The 17342-nt window shown below is 44.4% G+C and overlaps 1 protein-coding gene across 4 annotated transcripts in view; it reads left to right on the top strand.

The window, feature by feature from the left end:
* Positions 1-17342, top strand: part of zfhx4 (zinc finger homeobox 4) — a 327312-nt gene that overhangs the window by 288404 nt on the left and 21566 nt on the right. The window lies entirely within an intron of this gene.

Raw genomic sequence — 17342 nt, 5'->3', positions numbered from 1 at the left:
TTTCTGTCACCTGACTTTTTTCGACACACACACACGACTTTTTTGTTCCTGTTTGCTTGTGTTTTTCGAATTTTAGTGAAATGTTGATCCCAGTTGTGGTGGTCAGTTTTCTTCGTTTGAAGTCAGATCTATCTTTCCTCGCTCCCTGCACTCCTCCCATCTCTTTTTCTCTTTTCTTGCACCACTCCCTCTTTATTCTGTCAAACCTCCCTCCCTCCCTCCTTTGGCCTTCATATCCAGATCACGTCTCTCGATACAGACCCGTCCATTCCTCCTAATCTCTCCAAAATGAGCATACTGTTCCTATTAGGCTGCCGCGCTTATATGTGCAACACACACGCACAAACACACACACACACACACATACACACGCACATACTGTCCCGTGCACAGGGACATCCCAGGCAGGCAAGCAGTCAGCTTATGAAATTTCACCTTGGGAGTATCTCATAGTGAAAAAGGCCTGTACACACATACGTTAGTCACACACACACACATACGTTACTCACACACACACACGAACACTCACACACGCACACACACACGTATGCTACGGCTACACAGTCTCTCCCTGGAGTGAGCTTTCATTTCCTTTCTCATGACCAAAGCAATTTGGCTTTCATTTAAGACTCTCCGTCCTGCCAGCAGCTAATAAGTGTAACAGAACTGTAAAACATTCAGAGAGACAAAAAAAAAAAAAAAAAAAAAGATTAATCGTTTTTCTTTGAGTGGGGGTTGGATGGTTGGTGAGGGGTTGCAGGGTGTAAGGGGGAGGGGGCTGCGCTGTAATTTAAACCAGAAGACCAAGAGTCAGGGTCCATTATTTAGTCATCCCTATGTTAATGCTGCCGGGAGAAAATGAGCGCTTAACTTGTTTTTGCTTTGCTTGACCTGAAGGAGCGGGTGGGATGGAGTGGGGGCGAGGAGGAGGAGGGGGGTGGGGGGCTAACACGTTTTGAATAGCATTCCAGAATAGCATTAGTCCATACATCCATCTGTGTGTGTGTGTGCTCCCCAAAGTGTCCTGTTTATACTGTACATGTACTCCCAAAACAGATGGAGGCCCAGCGCTTAGAAACATATGTGAATCCCAACACACACACATACACACACACACACACACACATGAACAGAAGAAGAGCTCCCAATCCTGAAATGGAGACTGTAGCTGGCGTGCGTTTGGTTTTAATTACACATGGATCAAAGTTTCGGTGAGATTTGGGGTGCAGCAGAAAAGCATGCTTAGATAAATCATTACCGTACATTTTAACATTACCCCCCCCCCCCCCCCCCCCTTCTCCTGCTCTTTTTTTGTCTCTCTCTTTCTCTCTCCTTTTTTGTCCTGCTTATTCCATCTCCCACTCTCCCCTGCTCCTGTCCGTTTTTTCATCTATAACACAAGCCCGGCTTCAAGCCTCTCTTTCTTTTTTACATCTCAAACCAGTGAGCGCAACCAGGTTTTAAACCTGTCAAAAGCAATATTCGCCCGCTGCACCTATTTCAAATGTTCCACTCTTAAAACACACCATATTTGTTGCTCGGGCCCTGGTTTTATACCTTGGCTTTGATGCCACATGGTGAATTTCCATGAGGAAGCTAGTGCAAAGCTTAAGCGGACGCTGGCAGGGTCCAAAATGCTAAGCCACTTTTTTGGATGCCCTCCTTTTGCCCACTCTATATAATTTTTAGTGAACAACAGTATTCTTTCACAGGGTACGTGGTAAACGTTTCAAAGGTATTTCCTTGTAGGCCGTACACGTTTGGCAGGTGTAGGCAGACGGGGGGGGAGTGAGAGTAAGAGTGTTTCAACCAAAGATCAAACAATGAAAGTTAATGCAATGAATCAGGGGTGTATTTTTGTTCTGTCAAGTTTTGTTGCCTTTTTTTTGGTACATTTTGTACATGTTTGAGCTCTGTGTGCTTTTTGCAAGCATGCCATGCTTCACCAGGTTATGTTACATGGAGGAAAATGTATGTTATAGCTGCTTTGAGCTCCCATAGTGATAGATGATGTGAATGTTTTCACCGATGGAAAAGCCTCTATAGTAGGCAACATTTCCAGCCAGCGTTCGGTTTAAGGACCCTCTGTTTGTGTGTACGTGCGTGTGTATGCGTGCTGTTAGTTTTCTGGGGCTACAACTCCTGACTCGAGCACTTTCTGTTCATTAGAGACTGGTATGAAAAAGATTAATTTAAGTGCTGACCGGTATCTTTCTCTTAAAGCCTGGGACCTGGCACTGAGCCAGATAATTATAGGCCCATTTGGGAATAAGAGTTCTAATGCTCTGGACTTTATGTACATGTGAATGGCTTTCATTAAACAATTTTGATGCTGATTTTATGGCCTAATTAAGGATACAGTGCTGCAGAGACGCACCGCAAGGGTATAGGTGTTTTGAACAAAGACAGGAGTGTACAAGGAACACTTCGGCTGGACTGCATTGTGTGCATGTCAATACATGTGTTTGCTGGTGCATGTTTATTTGAGAACCTTTCACTCTTTGTTATCCTTTTGAGTCTGTAATTCCCCGAACCTGGGCCCAGTCGTCTCATCCTTTACACTAGGTAAACACTGTTGTGAAGTCAGACTAAAGTGTGTGTGTGTGTGTGTGTGTGTGTGTGTGTGTGTGTGTGTGTGTGTGTGTGTGCTTATCTAGTCAGTTCTCACTGACTGTACAGCAAAAACTTTTTTTCCCCCTCCATGATCTTTTAGCTGTGTCCTACAAAGACAAAAAGCTCACTGTTGCCCGCATTGCTGAGATAAATCTTTGGTCTCTGTGTACAATTAGCAGTGCTACAGAAAACTGAGTTTATTAAAAAAGAAAATGCCAGTGTGCATCAGAAGAGCACGCATAAATGAATTGCCTCTCAACATGGAGGACTTGGAGGCCGTTTTGCTTTGAGGGTCGTCCAAGAGTTGTTAGAGAATTAGATTTCTTCTTCTCTATAATGAAGTTCCACCCTGAATAGAGCTGTCAAATAAATAAGTGAAAAATATGACAGATTGCCAGTCACAGGTATTCCATCATCGGTTTTATGATTTGAATAATTTGTTTATCTGGATTTTTGGAAGCATTAACAGCCTCTGAAGTTTAGATGTCACAGGGATTTTCCCCCTCTGACTTCTTCTTCTTCTGTCCTCTATCGCAACCATTTGACCATTTGTTTAGCCATAAAAAAGCTGTGAGGAGGTGTGTGTATGTGCACATGAGTGTTTTTTGTACGTGTATCCTCGCCCATTAGCCCCGTGCTCCATCATGTGTAAAGCTCCTCATAAGCCAGACCAAGCAGAAACAACAGGGCCTTTTCTGCATACTTTACTTTCTGTCATTTTTTTCCCCTTTCGTTCCCTCTGTCCCTCACAAAAAGGAAAGGGAGATGGGATCTTATGGAGGTAATTATTTCTGAGAGCCTGGCCTGTCATCCATCCCTCCACCACCCCACCACCCACACATCTCCATCCCTCTATGCCCCCCCCCCACCCACCCACCCACCCAACCCAACATGCATTAAAGAGGGAGGGAGAGGACCCTCTTTGTCTGAGTCCCCCTTTTAAACAAAAGACCTCTTCTGACTTAGAGAGACCGACAACACTTTTATCGTGTGGGTTTATGTGTGTGTATATGTGAGTGTGTGCATATCCAGAGCCCTTTTGTTTTCTCTGAGTGATAAGGCTCTGGGTCATTTTTGGTCCTAGTCAAATTAGTGTAGCTGTGCTAAGCATTTAGATAGCAGCTGTAGGCTAAAAACGGAGCCTAATGGACACTTATTATCCTTATATGTGCCTGTGCGTCCAGCAGGAAGTGATGGAGCATGGGCAGAGAGCAAATGTGCCATCTTGCTTGTTTCCAAGTGCGCCGACATTCCTCCTTCCCAAATTTACCCGACCCAAACTGTACGCGTCTGAACTGAGTCAAAGCACCCAAAAAAAACGATCATTCAATTTTCGATGTGGGAAAAGGGCTTTGCTGTTTCCCCAAAGAGCATTTCAATGTGATGACACCAAGGCATCTTTTGAGGTATTAGGTTTTCCCTCCTCCCTCACTTTCACTCCTTCATTCCTTCATCTTATGCTTTTTTTTTTTTTCCTCTGGGTAGTGGGGGTGGTTTCGCCATTCCAGCGGTTGTCTTCTTTTTTTTTTTAAGGAGGTCTCTCCTCAGACAGAAGTCTATTTCCAGGGTTTGTCTCAGTAATTTGTGGCCATTACATAAACATTCACGGATGGCCGGAGCAGTGAGAGAAAGGATGCAACACACACCCAGATCTAGCTAACCGCTAGAGTTAGCGCAGCGGTGGCCATTTTCTTTTTCAAGTCAGAGTGCAGTAGGTGAGAGCAGCTGACTGGCTCATCAAACGACAGTTTTGTCCTTTTTTAGTTACTCCTTGCCTCTGCTGCATGTGCCACCCCCCTGTTGTAGTCACCCAGGAGATATCCATGTTTAGATTAGACGTTTAATAGGTTAAGGCAGCCAATTATATTGCATATTGATTTGCTTACAAACAGCTGATTGCCTACTGTTAATAAATTATTCCTGACCTTTTCTTCCTCATTTACTGTGGAACAGGAAGTTACTTACATAAAAGGTAAAGTCCACAGATTTCAGTCAGGCGGGATCCATTCCTCGCACAATAAAAACTTGGAATGTTATTCTATGTGCCCAGCATGAGTAAAATGCAGTTCCCTGGGAGAACTATTCTGATGAGAGTGATGTGATGTTACCCAAGGGGATTTCTGTGAAGTATGTAGTTTTTTATTGCTGTACAATTAGCTGGAGACAATGCACTGCATTTTAAATCATTTGTCAAATCAAAATAAGGCACATTCATATATGTATATTATTATATTTTCGGCAAGTAGCAATTTACCCCAAATTTCCCAAAACCATATTCTCTATGGCTGAGGGAGTAAAAGATGTGGTCATTTTTTGAATAATTCCATCCAAGCGAATTATAATTACTTTGCGGTCTGTGTGTGCACATAGGAAAAAAAAAGGGCAGCAGGCTGACTTGTGCCTCAGAAAAAAATGAGCCTCGTTCACCATAAACTATTTTTGAAATGGTGTGTCGGGGCGGTATGGGCTCAGGCCGATTGTTTTTCTTTGAGTTGAGCAGCTCTTTGGTGGAGGGGTATTACCCGGGCTAAATTGTTCCCTCATGTTTTCCGCCAAGGTTCTGTGCCCACCACACTGACAGTTATAATTTGCAGAAATTGCGCTGATTATCTGAATTAGCATACCTGACCAATGCCACATTAGTCTTATTTACAATACAAAGCCGTGGGGCTATGAGGACGCATAATAAATATGACTTAACCCTTTGAAGAGGGGACTGGCGTCACAGGGCCAGGACGTCTTTCACATCGGTGATATCACAAAGAGCTTTAGGCTCCACTCCATATGGAGCTGGAAGCCTCTGAAAGGTCTTGGAAAAGGAAGTGGTGAATGTAAAGTCCGAGGACCATATTGAAATCACAGGGTTATTGCATGTTTTTCCTTCTCTCTGACCTTTCTCTTTCAATTTTTTTCACCTCTCAGCTCTTGTCCCCATCTTGTTTCTTTCCCTTTTTTTCCTGCCTTCATCTTTTTCTCTTCCCCCCCCCTCCCTCCCTTTCCACCCCTGCTCTTCTTTATTTTCATCTCCCTCACCTCCATTCTTCTCTCTCCCCGATCCCCTCATACACCCTCTGTCCATTGACTCTTAACCACAGATGGACAAAACAATGGGCCATGTCACACAGCATTAAGACAAACAATCCGGTGATGGGAGGAGGGTTGTGTGGAGCTGGAGCCGCGGTAACCAGGCAATACGCTCACTGGGTCCAAGCAGCCACTAATCTCAGACCGCGATGATACAATTCACAGATGGACATTTAAGGCAGTCTGTATGCACACACACTCACACAAAGCGGAGAGCAGGAACTTCACTTTAGGAGGTAGCATTGTCAGGTAGAATTTCTGCCGCTCGTTGCAGCAGCAGCAACAAATTCTCTCCTTCAATTGCTCCCTTCTTCCTCACTCTCCTCTCTGTTTCCTTTACCTCATCCATCAGTGGGAGGTATGGAATTGATAGCAGCTATTGATTACCTATAGCAAAGGCTAATCGTCGCTAACCGGAGGAAGCTTTGCAGCTATAGCAGCTGTCAGTGGCTTGTCGTGTGTGTGTGTGCGTGTCTATATGACCCTCCAGCGGTTCAGTAGCAATGGCTTTTCCTCTCCAGTGTTTACTTACAGCAGACTAATGGCCTTAAAGCAAGGCAGCACATGTAACAAAGAATAAAGATTCCGGACATTCGTTCCAGAATAGGGGGAAATGGTATGCCCAAAGAAACACTGAGAGACATGCCAAGTTTCACCTCCCCACCTATGTGAATAAGACCCATCTCCCTCTCTCTCTCCTTTTCTTCATCTCCCTAATAGGAAATTTTGAGCACACTGTGTGAGATTAAAGCAGAGAATCAATGCCTTGTGAGCAATAATTTCCAGACAAATCTCTTTCATCTTTTTCTCTCCATTCCCACCCCCCCCACCCCCCCTCCACTCTCGTTCTCCCGTTCGTTCTCTCTCCCACCTCCTAATGCTAACAGGGGGTCTCATGTCATGACATCCCATTCGCTTTTATCATGTCCTAATAACACTCTGAAAATAGAGAGAGAAAGAGGAATGTGACAGAGAGAGAGAGGGGGAAAAGGATGCTGGGAAAAAAGAAAAAAAAAAGAACGGGAAATGGATAGACTGATAAAAATCCATTGAATGAGCCTGGGTCTTGATTTGTGCTTTGATGTGGATGTCTTTGTGCAAATTAGACAAATATGCCTGCTGCTTTAGTCATCTCCGAGCTCCTCGTAAGATGCCATCTCCCTTTGCTGTTTTCTGTGAAGGATGGGAGGAAGAAATGGCAAGTTCATTTAGGGGCATAAAAATATACATTTGACTAAATTTAGGTGAATAGGGAGACAAAAACATGGTGAACAGAAGGTGCTGTTATGTAAAAAAAGGTAGCCGGCACAAGGCGGTTAAAGAAACCGAAAACAAAGAGGACGTGAGGTATATGCAGATGACGACGAGGTGTTTCTGCTTGGTTGGGCCCACAAGGTGCTTTACCCATGATGGCACATAGGGCTAATGGGCAAGGACACACACACACACACACACACACACACCCACACACACCTTGGTCAGGCCTTTGTTTCAAAAGCAGGTTAATGGGGAGTGAGGAAGAGGAGCGTTGCAATTTTCTGCTCTTTAGGCGCCGGAGAATTCTCTCCAGTGTAAGAGAGACCAGACTCTCAGCGTAATAGGCATTTTACACCCTCATCACCTCTTGCACACAAACACACACACACACACACACACACACACACACACACATACACACGTACATACAAACACACACTCACCAGAAACGTGTGGGAGTGTAATAGGCATTCTATGGTGTGTATTGCCGGTCCCCAGAGTGCCAGTAAGTGTTAGACATGCATAGAGTCGGCAATGAGACAATCAGCATGCTGAAATTGAAACCTTGTCTGGAGTCACACAGGAGGGGAGGAAGAGGAGCAGGCGGAGAGGAGAGGAGAGGAGAGGCGATGGGAGCGCAGATGGCAGGAGAGAAGGAGACGAGGAAGAGGAGAGACTGAGGGAGAGGAAATAGGAACTGATGTTTGTTTAATTGCCTCATAAGTGATGACACAGATAATTATGTCGAAAAAGGAGATGCTCCTCTCAGGCAGGGCCGACGAGCAGCTGTATCTGTTTTCGTGCATGTGTGCGTGTCGCTCTGTCGCTCCCTATAGCCCCGTCAACGGTCGTCCCCTCCAGCCACATCAAGTATAGGACACCATTAAAGCATTACGGTTTGTGTCATATCAAATCATTCAGCTTAATTAACAGAAACACACACACACACACACACACACATACACTCATCATTCGGAATCATTTTAATTACTCTGTAACATCCTGATTATTAATATCTCCGCTTCATATACCTGGGGATATGAAGATGAGTTCACCTATATTTCCTGCGCTGTGTGTTTGCAGGCGTGTGTGTCCATGTGTGTGTAAGTGATGCTCCCTTGACTTCATATCTAATTGTCTTTTTTAATGACAATATTCCACTGTGTGCCGGCTGTATGTAATGAGTCAGGGTGTGTCAAAGTGCAGGCCTGAGCTGTCTGCTTGAGTTAAGCTCTTCCCGTCTACTGTAGGAGCCTCCAGCATACACGCTCGCGCGCGCACACACACACACACATGTGGCGCACACACTCGAAGAGACAGTATCAATGTGGGAGTTCCTGTATCTGACACGAGATTAAGAGGGCCAAGTGGAGGAACGTCGAAGAACTGCCCTGTTGCATTTGCAAGAGGGAAAAAGGACCATCCTGTCACACACACACGCACACACACATGCAAGCATCCTGTGCTGTAAGTGAGCAGTAGCCTCCCTTGCATTATTCACAGTGGCCGAGTGATCGAAGCCTGGTTCAATAGCACTAAAGCGGCGCACGCTGGAGAGATTTGTCTTACAAAACCTTGACACACACACACAGGCGCACATATGCTCTCACACACATTGATTTTTGGTGGTGGGAATCTCCCAGGCTTTGGACGAAAGGCAGGGACGTGAGAGGGGCTTCCCCCGTCAGAGCAACCCCCTGACAAACGCACGCATACACACCGACACATTCATTCTGAGCCTCACACACACGAGCGCGTGCAGTGCATAGGCAAATACTGTAAGTACATCTTTAATTCACTCAAAATGAGATTTGATGATGATGAGATCCAGCGATAGCGTGAATAAGAAAATGAAAGAAAAAAACTGGAGATGAGAGACGAAGGATCTGCCTCTTAGATCTGATGGGGTTTCATTTACAGTCAGATGAGCTGATGGTGAAATAAAAAAAAAAGCAAGAAAAAAAGTCTAACTGATCATATTTCTGTTTTTGCTGACTCTCCTTTTTTTGCATTTTACCATCAGGGGGCTTTTTGCAAGCGAGGCAGAAAAAAGAAATCACGCATTTGCCTGATATGTCATATCTTTCCGCTGCAGTGTGTGTGTGTGTGTGTGTGTGTTTTCCTTTTTTCCACACAGGCGTGTTCAATTTGAAGCCTTCACTTGATTTGAATGGCGATTTTTTTTTTCCAACACATCAGTCACTTCATTCAGTTTTCCTATTTTCTTGAGAGCAGCGGCGGCGGCGGGCAGCGTAGCACACATCACCCCCTCTGGCATTTTTGACGTATTAACATGTATCGACAAGCCAGCGCTCGCATGCCTGTAAACACTGACGCACACATACTCACACCTCTGTCCCCTGAAGACATGTGATCAACCAGACCCAATCCCTTGTAATCATCTGGAACCCCCTCCCAACACACACACACACATATAGTTCCCATTCAATCCTGGGTAATGGTTTGGGGCAGGGGGCTGAAGCGGTGGGCTTCTTTCCCTTAGCCCCAGTGTCTTAAGCTGCCATTGATTAAATGTTAACTGATATACTCGGCCCTGGCAATCTTGTTAGAGCTGGAGCAGGCAGGCAGCTAGACAGACAGTTTAGGACCCGCGCCCTCCTGATCAATAGCACAGATAAAGATTTCATCCATCAATGAGCTCCCAAAACAAAAGGTATCTGATACCTGATTAGGCCCGTGGGGACAAATACACACACAGATTTGAACACACACTCGCACATTGCCACATGAGTTGGAGCACATGAAGGGATACTCGGTCGGATCACAAATAAATGCAGTGGGACATAAAAACCTGCAGGTGAGCTTAAATAAGCATACGTTTCACACTCTTTCTCACACACACACACACACACACACACACAAACACACACACATTCCTTTCACTCACTTATTTTGTCCGGAATAATACCTCCACAAACCCCATCTGAAGTCAATCAGTTCCACACCTAATGGTGTAATTACAACACGTACACACACACACATATGCACAGTCAAGTTTGCAGATAAGGCAGCCCTGACTTTTCCCGGATGAAGGTTAATTATGCTGTGTTAGTTCACGTAGGCGTGTGTATTTGTTTGTGCATGCAGGTGTATGTGCATCTTTTCCCAGCAAGTATATGTGTGTGTGTGTGTGCTGTGCCTCAAAAGCACGTGCATTTAGATCCTCAGAGCATGCCAAAGGCACCACAAAACGGCTGAATCAATGTCTGGGCAACCACGACTGTTAAAGTGTATCAATAATGTTCCCCTATCTTCTTTCCCGGCTAACGTCACGCGGCAGTTTGGAAGTCCGAGCCTTAGCCGCAATTAAGACTTAATTATAAATCAATATAAGGAGTCATTTGAATATTGATTTTTCCTTTTTCTTCAAATTGTTAACATATTCCCCACCCTGTCTACGCTTTTTTGTTACAACTTTAAGGAGAATCAATACTTCCCTTTACAGTCATCAGAGAAGTGCTTTGGCATAATTGGAGCCAAAAACACGACGGGATATCTTCATGGGGTTCGATACCCTAGAGGTGGTCAGGGGGAAGGAAATGTCACAGCCCCTTCAAATCCTGATGGCCTTTCAAATACAGTTAATGACGCTTTGTGGTTGTCAAAGAGTGATCTCATTTTGGGGGATATTGGGTGACATTTGTTGTCACAATGCCAAAATGCATTTCCATAATTTTCACGGCTGACATTTTCTTTGATATGACACTGTATCAGAGCGCACTTCAAGGAAAAAAAAAAAAAGATATCAATGCAACCCAGTAACCTGCGTTTCATTTGATTTAAATGATATCTTTGCTGTTTTATTTTCCTGCTCAACCATTTTGAGGGGCTGTGAGATTTTCAAGTGGCGTGTCAGAGGCCGGGAGTCTAATGCATGGAAACATGGAGCTTTCTGTTTTCTGACGGCTAGCAGAGATAAGGTAGAGATATGGCTCTAGCACTGGCTCAAATCTAAAACAGATCCCGTTGGGGGGGGGGGGGGTTAAGAAAGTGAAGGGAAGAAGAAAGGGAGGGGTGGAGGTAGCAAGAAAAGGGAATATTGTCAATCCTCTAAGTGTCTGGCGGTGTCTCTCTTTCTTTCTCTCTTTCTCTCACTCTTTCTCTCCCCCACTCTCCCTCAGTAATCTGATTTATTCGAAGCATATGTGTGCTGCTCTGTCTTTGTCTGCTTCTATTAGGGCCAGTGGGGGCCCATATGACATTGTTTAGCCAGTAATGAAATGGACATTTTTTGCATGTTTTTGAGAAAGTCAGAGGAAAGCCAACACTCCTTATTTGTAACCGTCTGCGAATACCATCTCCGGGGCAGTTGCCCCAGGTCTGTGTATTCATGTGTGTGTGTGTGTGTGTGTGTGTGTTGCATGTGAACATATGTGCCCATGTATTACAGGTTCCATGTGGTCCTTTTGGAGATGATTCTAAGCAACCTAATGAATATTTGGGCTTGAAGATATTTTTCTTTTTCTTCTGTGACTCTATTCTTCTTATGTTGAAGAGTCCTGCCGTCCTCCCCTAAGCTCAGCACATAATAAGGCCCTGACGATGCACACATTTTTGTTTTGCACACTCTTGTATGGCAAAAAGATGTGTCACATGGACTTATTGTCGGTATATGAAATTGTTATGCGCTAATGGCCGCTGTGTGGTGGTCCAAAACTCAACCGTGGTGGCCATCAAGAAGGAATGTAGTCATAGAAAAGCGTAGAAAATGAATAGGAATTTTTTTTTTGTCATAATTCTTTGTGTAAATCACACAAACACATTGTAATCCAGGCTAAGATTTATGTAGTTATACTGAATGCAGCTTGCATACAAAATGGTTTTTGTAGTTCTTGAAAATACGGATTCACATTTCCGTTGTGCCGAAATCTCAAATTTTTGTTGATAAAAATTTACACCGATAACTAATGCAACTTTTTGTGCTCCTATAACTGCGTTTCTGTCTACCAAAATCTTTTCTTTGATTTCCATCCAGGATTACAGTCTTGTTTTTGGTGCCTCTGAAAGCAGATGGTTTTTATGCAGCTAAAAACGGGACAGTAGCCCAATAGGATAAAGATCCGTTTAAGCATTATCCATTTGGCCACTGCCCGTCACAGGCCTATTTTAAGCATAGACCCAAACACACACACACATACACGCACATAGCCATTCTCTTAAACCACGGCAGCCATTTTATTAGATTCCCTGATTTCCTGCCTCGCATTAGTTCTCGGAAAATAAATAAACCTTGAATACATGACAAGGACCAGTCTGGTCAATTGGAAACTATATCTATCCTGCTGGTATCTTTGTTTACCAGTGTAGTGATGGATGGACAGATAGAGGGATAAATGGAGGCAGCGGAGGAGCAGATAGGCATATGGATGGATAGCTGTGTGAAAAGATATAAAAATAGATGGACAGATGGATAGATAGGTGGATAGATAAATGGATGGATAGATAGACAGATGAATGCGGCAGGGAGATCTTGTTGGGCTGATAGAGTTGAGCAGGTATGCCGAGAAACAGCTGCTTTCTTCATTAGGTTCATCTATCGATCTCGGACCCTCGCTGTGCGTGCGTGTGTGTGTAGGTGTGTGTGTGTGTGTGTGTGTGTGTGTGTGTGTGTGTGAGGGAGAGAGAGGGGAAAGACAGCAGCCTCTGTAGATAAGTGCTGGTAATAGAACAGAATGAATTCTTATCACAGAGATGGGAAGGCCATTAACCCTCAGCTCCTAGTTCTCTCTCTCTGTCTCTGTCTGGTCCGACTCTCTCCCTCCCTCTCTGTTCCTCCCTCCCTCCATCCTCCGGTCTGGACCTGACAGGGTCACGTTGGTGAGCGTGTGTGATATTTCCACTATGTGTGTGACTCTCCAAGTGTGTGTGTGTGTGTGTGTGTTTTGCGGCTGCCGCTGTGCAGACTGCCCCACTGGCCAGATGTTTATAATCAGGGGCTAGATAAATATTGGACCGAGGAATCATAAAAGACCAGGAAAAACAGAAAATAGAGAAAGGGATGGAGGGAGGGGGGGAGATGAAACAGAGGAGAGGAATCTTCTTTTCAAATTATTCCTAAATCCCTCAGTAAGCTTGCCGTGCCGCCTCCTCGATTCACCTACTCAGCCTAAGGTGATTCAAACAGCCGAAATGCAATATGGCTGTTGTGTAAGATGCAGGTGTTTGTGTGTGTGTGCACACGTGTGGAGGTGTACAGTAGGTGTGCTAGCCTATTGTATAAGGCCAGGTGTTGCGGCGTTTTTTTTTTTTTCCACTACTGAACCTTTTGAAGCCATATTTTTGTCCTGTGAAAACCTTTTGTATTTGCTATTAAAGAATCATTAACATCATCCCCCCCAGTGCTCACAGCACTGAGAATGAAACCCCTCTTAACACGAAACAACAGTTTCTGTCTGCGCAGCAAGCAAGACACGCAAGCCTTTAATCTTGGCTATGTTTATTCATATGATTTTTTTTTCTTCTTTTTTTTTTCAAAAGAGTAATAGGTGTTTTGTTAGTCGCCTGCAAGACAGCGGAGCGGGCAATTTGAGCGAAGGAAAATACAATGAAGTGTCTCAGGAAGTCGTAATTGACAACAACAAAGCAAATTTGGAGCTGCTGATACAAGCGTTTTTCACACAAAAGTCATTTTTTCAGCTTATTCTGTCAGTTCAACTTATTGACATTCACACCAGGAGCGTATTAAATGTGACAATCCTATTGTCTGGCTCTCAGAGTCAACCTGAAACAATAGATATATATATATTTATATATCCTTTTTTTTCTGCTGCTGTAATAAGTTCTCATGTGTTTTAAGCAATAAGTGGGTGTGTGTGGGTGGATCAGAGCATGTGGATGGAAACACGTGTGTTTGCTTGTGCTGGTGTGTGTGTGTTTACATGTTAGCATGTGGGCTGTGGACCTCGGCGCATGAAATACATTGAGCGCCGCATGGGAGTAAATGTGCAGAGGGTTTTTGCGTGCGTAGGTGTGTGTGAGCGTGTGCAGGTGTGTGTGTGTGTGTGTGTGTGTGTGTGTGTGTCAGTTATTCCCAGGCCCTGTGCAGGAGCTGTAGCCCCTCTCCGCTGGGTTGATGTTTAGTATTTTAGACATGCTACATTAACAACATCTGGTTAAGATCTAAATGCTTGTTAAACGCGCTGAAATTCGGGGGGGAAAGGTACAGGGAGAACGAGGGGAGCGGAGGAGAGGGGTGGGGGATAAAGAGAGAGAGTAGGGTAAATAAAGATTTGAGGGTGAGAGAACGGGAGGGAGGGAGATCAGTAAGTCTGTAAGGTTATTACCCTGGCAGTATTACCACTGGCCCTTGACTGTGTGTGTGTGCGTGTGTGCGTGGCTGTGACTGTGTGGGATGGTGTAATGTTTCAAAGCTTTCCCCTTTAAAACCTAGAGGCCAAACTAGAGCCACGCGCGGCGCAGGAATGTGACATCACAGGGCCCCCTGTTCCTCGCGCGCGCACACACACACATGCACACGTGGTCTCACAGGGGACATGACCAGAGTTGTAGGAAGAAATCAGCGTCAACATCACGGCTAAGTGGGGGAGACATGGCAGTCATGGGTGTTACGCAAAACATTAAGGCTGCGTTACTACCACAGATACACCGGACACATACCATATCTAGTCTTTGTTATTAATCCTACACATATAGCACAACTGCAGAGTCCTAACAGCTGTACAATAGTAGTTTCTCACTCTACTAGTTAGAGCATTTCTAATGATATTTTCTTTGGCAGCAATTACTGTTTCTCTTGATGCTCCGCTTTCATGGTGTCTATGATTTAAGATAAACAATAATGTAAAAAAAAAAAAAAAGTGTTTTTTCTCTGACTCCTTTACCCCTTTAATGAGCACCATCCTAGCCCTAAGGAAGCAAATTAGAGGCAGCTCGGCCCAGCTAATGAATTCAGCCATTTTGGAGCGTCCGTGTCCAGTTTCTCCGCATTGCATCGCTCCACCGTCGTGTGCTCCACGACTGAGTCCTCCACCGGGCACATAATGACCCGGCATGGCGGTTATGGGCCCTTAGGGGGAGACGGGAAGGGGAGCGAGTGGTCTCAGAGCAGGTCATTATACAGCTAGAGGGCACACACACACACACAAACACACTGCACTGACACTTTCAATACATCCTCCATTGCTTCCATCTCCCATATGTCTGTTCCTCCATTTTTTCTTTCCAAACATCTCTCTTTATACATCTTTCTCCTGCCTGTTTTTTTTTTTTATTTTTGTATTTTTGACTGCGATGTTTTTAAGTAAGATGTTGTAAAATATTTTTGTACTTAAATTTGTACTGGAATAATTCAGAACATGTTTTCCTCTAAAGTCGTGTAAACTAAAAATGTGTAAGGATTTTAGGAGGGTTTTTTGGACAAACAAGAGAGTTATTCATCCAGGGCCTTAATTGGTTACACTGGCTTCCAATTAATAGTTGAATCTAAAACCAGGCTGATTTGGCTGTATCCCTGATCAAGACTCACTTAATTATTCTTCCTCTCTAACGGTTAAATATAGGCTGGTGTTGGTTGCAGGGTAATCGGACCCAGGGTCTGCGGTTAGCTCGAGCTCACCGGCCGGCTTTAATGTTCCGACCGACCCACATCAAAGAGAGTCCCACCAGGCTGCCAAAATCACACACCCTCCACAGCCTGACCCACTCCCTGTGTGTGTGTGTGTGTGTGTGTGTGTGTGTGTGTGTGTGTGTGTGTGCAAGGCGGTGGAAGGTGACTGCGAAAGTTTTTGCTCTGTGCGTCCTCTGGTAGCGATTAAGTTGATGGTTAAGAGAGTCCCTGCCGTAGAACCCTCTCCTCTGTGTCTCTCTCTCTCTCTTTTTCTCTCTCACACACACACACACACACACCTACACACAGACACACAGACACACTTGCACATGACAACTCACATGCAAACACATGCAGTCGCTGTCTCACTCACTTGATCAATGGCGCACATCCACACCAACACACTCGAACGCACGCAGTGGCACACGCACGCACGTACACACCCGTGTGGTGTGTAACTGTCAGGGTCAGTCAGAGGGCAGACGCTGTGCTGATGTATTGAGAGAGCTCGTCTGGGAATGTCCTCAGTGTGGAAACACATTCCCCGTATGCACGCACGCACGCTCACACACACACACACACACACACACACACACACACACACACACACACACACCACAGATCTAACCGACTAAAAGGGGAAAGGAGTGAAAAAAAAACACTGATGAGGCCCAGATGATCACCCCTCCTCTCCTCTCTCTTTTTCTCTTTCTTCACCCACTCTTCACCCTCATTCCTCCCTCTCTTTCCCTCTCTCTGTTCATTGTCTCTCTTTTCCTCTGGTGTCCTATCAAGCTACAGGTAGACTGCCCCCTAGAGGTCAGTTAGGATGCTGGTTTAGTAATGTCATGATCAAGCACTGGATGCATCTGTGGCCACTTTCACCAGAGCTATGTCCTCCTTTCTTTGTTGTCCTGTAGGAAAATGGGGGAGTTTAATTTGCTAGTATAAAATGTGATATAAAACCTATCGAGCAGTATCAAACAAATTAAGGTTAAACTCATAAAGTTGTTTATTTTTAGTCCTGAATGTGTTGCCAGATATGTGCATAATGGTCACTAACTTGTTGTATTTAATCTACATTTTTGTGTAAAGTCGCAGGCAATTTATGATGTAAATTCAAACGCTACAGTATATTATAATAGTGATTATTATATACTAATAAAAATACAAATAATCTGCTTTATAAAAACAGACTGCTTTCAGTCAAAGCAATGGTATATATCTAATTTTTTACACACGGTACATATGATGCAGTGAGGGATTGAAGGCAGACAATAACAAAAGAGTTAAAAAGGTGTGTTTTTTTGTTCTGCTTTTTGAGATTTTTTTATTTTATTTTATTTTATCCTTTCTTTTGAGACATTGTCCTGACCTTGCAGTGTGTGAGATCTTCGAGAGCTTATTTTTCTCTCTGTGTATTTCTGCTCTGACCCCTCTCCCTCCCCTTCTTCTCTCACTCTCCTGTGAAACATGCTGTTCGATTTGTGCTATTTGCTTTTCCTTGGCATCGAACAAAAGTCAAGTATAGAGAAAAGATAAACCAGTGATGAAAGACTTTCGAACCCACTATGCACAACAACATTTACACAAGCGCGCACACACACACACACACACACACACACACGCATGCTATCCCTCTTCTTCCCCCTCCATACGAAGGTGGAGTGAATTAAAATACAAAGATGGACGCTGCAGCACCAGCAGTGAAAATTGCAATTTCTGCAGCCCGGGCTCTCGTGGCTGACAGGAGATATTTCATCCTCGTTGTCACCAACGTATTAATAAAACATCAGGAGCA

This window comes from Epinephelus fuscoguttatus, linkage group LG21 (genome assembly GCF_011397635.1).
Source record: "Epinephelus fuscoguttatus linkage group LG21, E.fuscoguttatus.final_Chr_v1".
NCBI lineage: Eukaryota > Metazoa > Chordata > Actinopteri > Perciformes > Serranidae > Epinephelus > Epinephelus fuscoguttatus.
The sequence above is the reverse complement of the archived record's forward strand: the minus strand, read 5'-3'. Positions and strand labels throughout refer to the sequence as shown.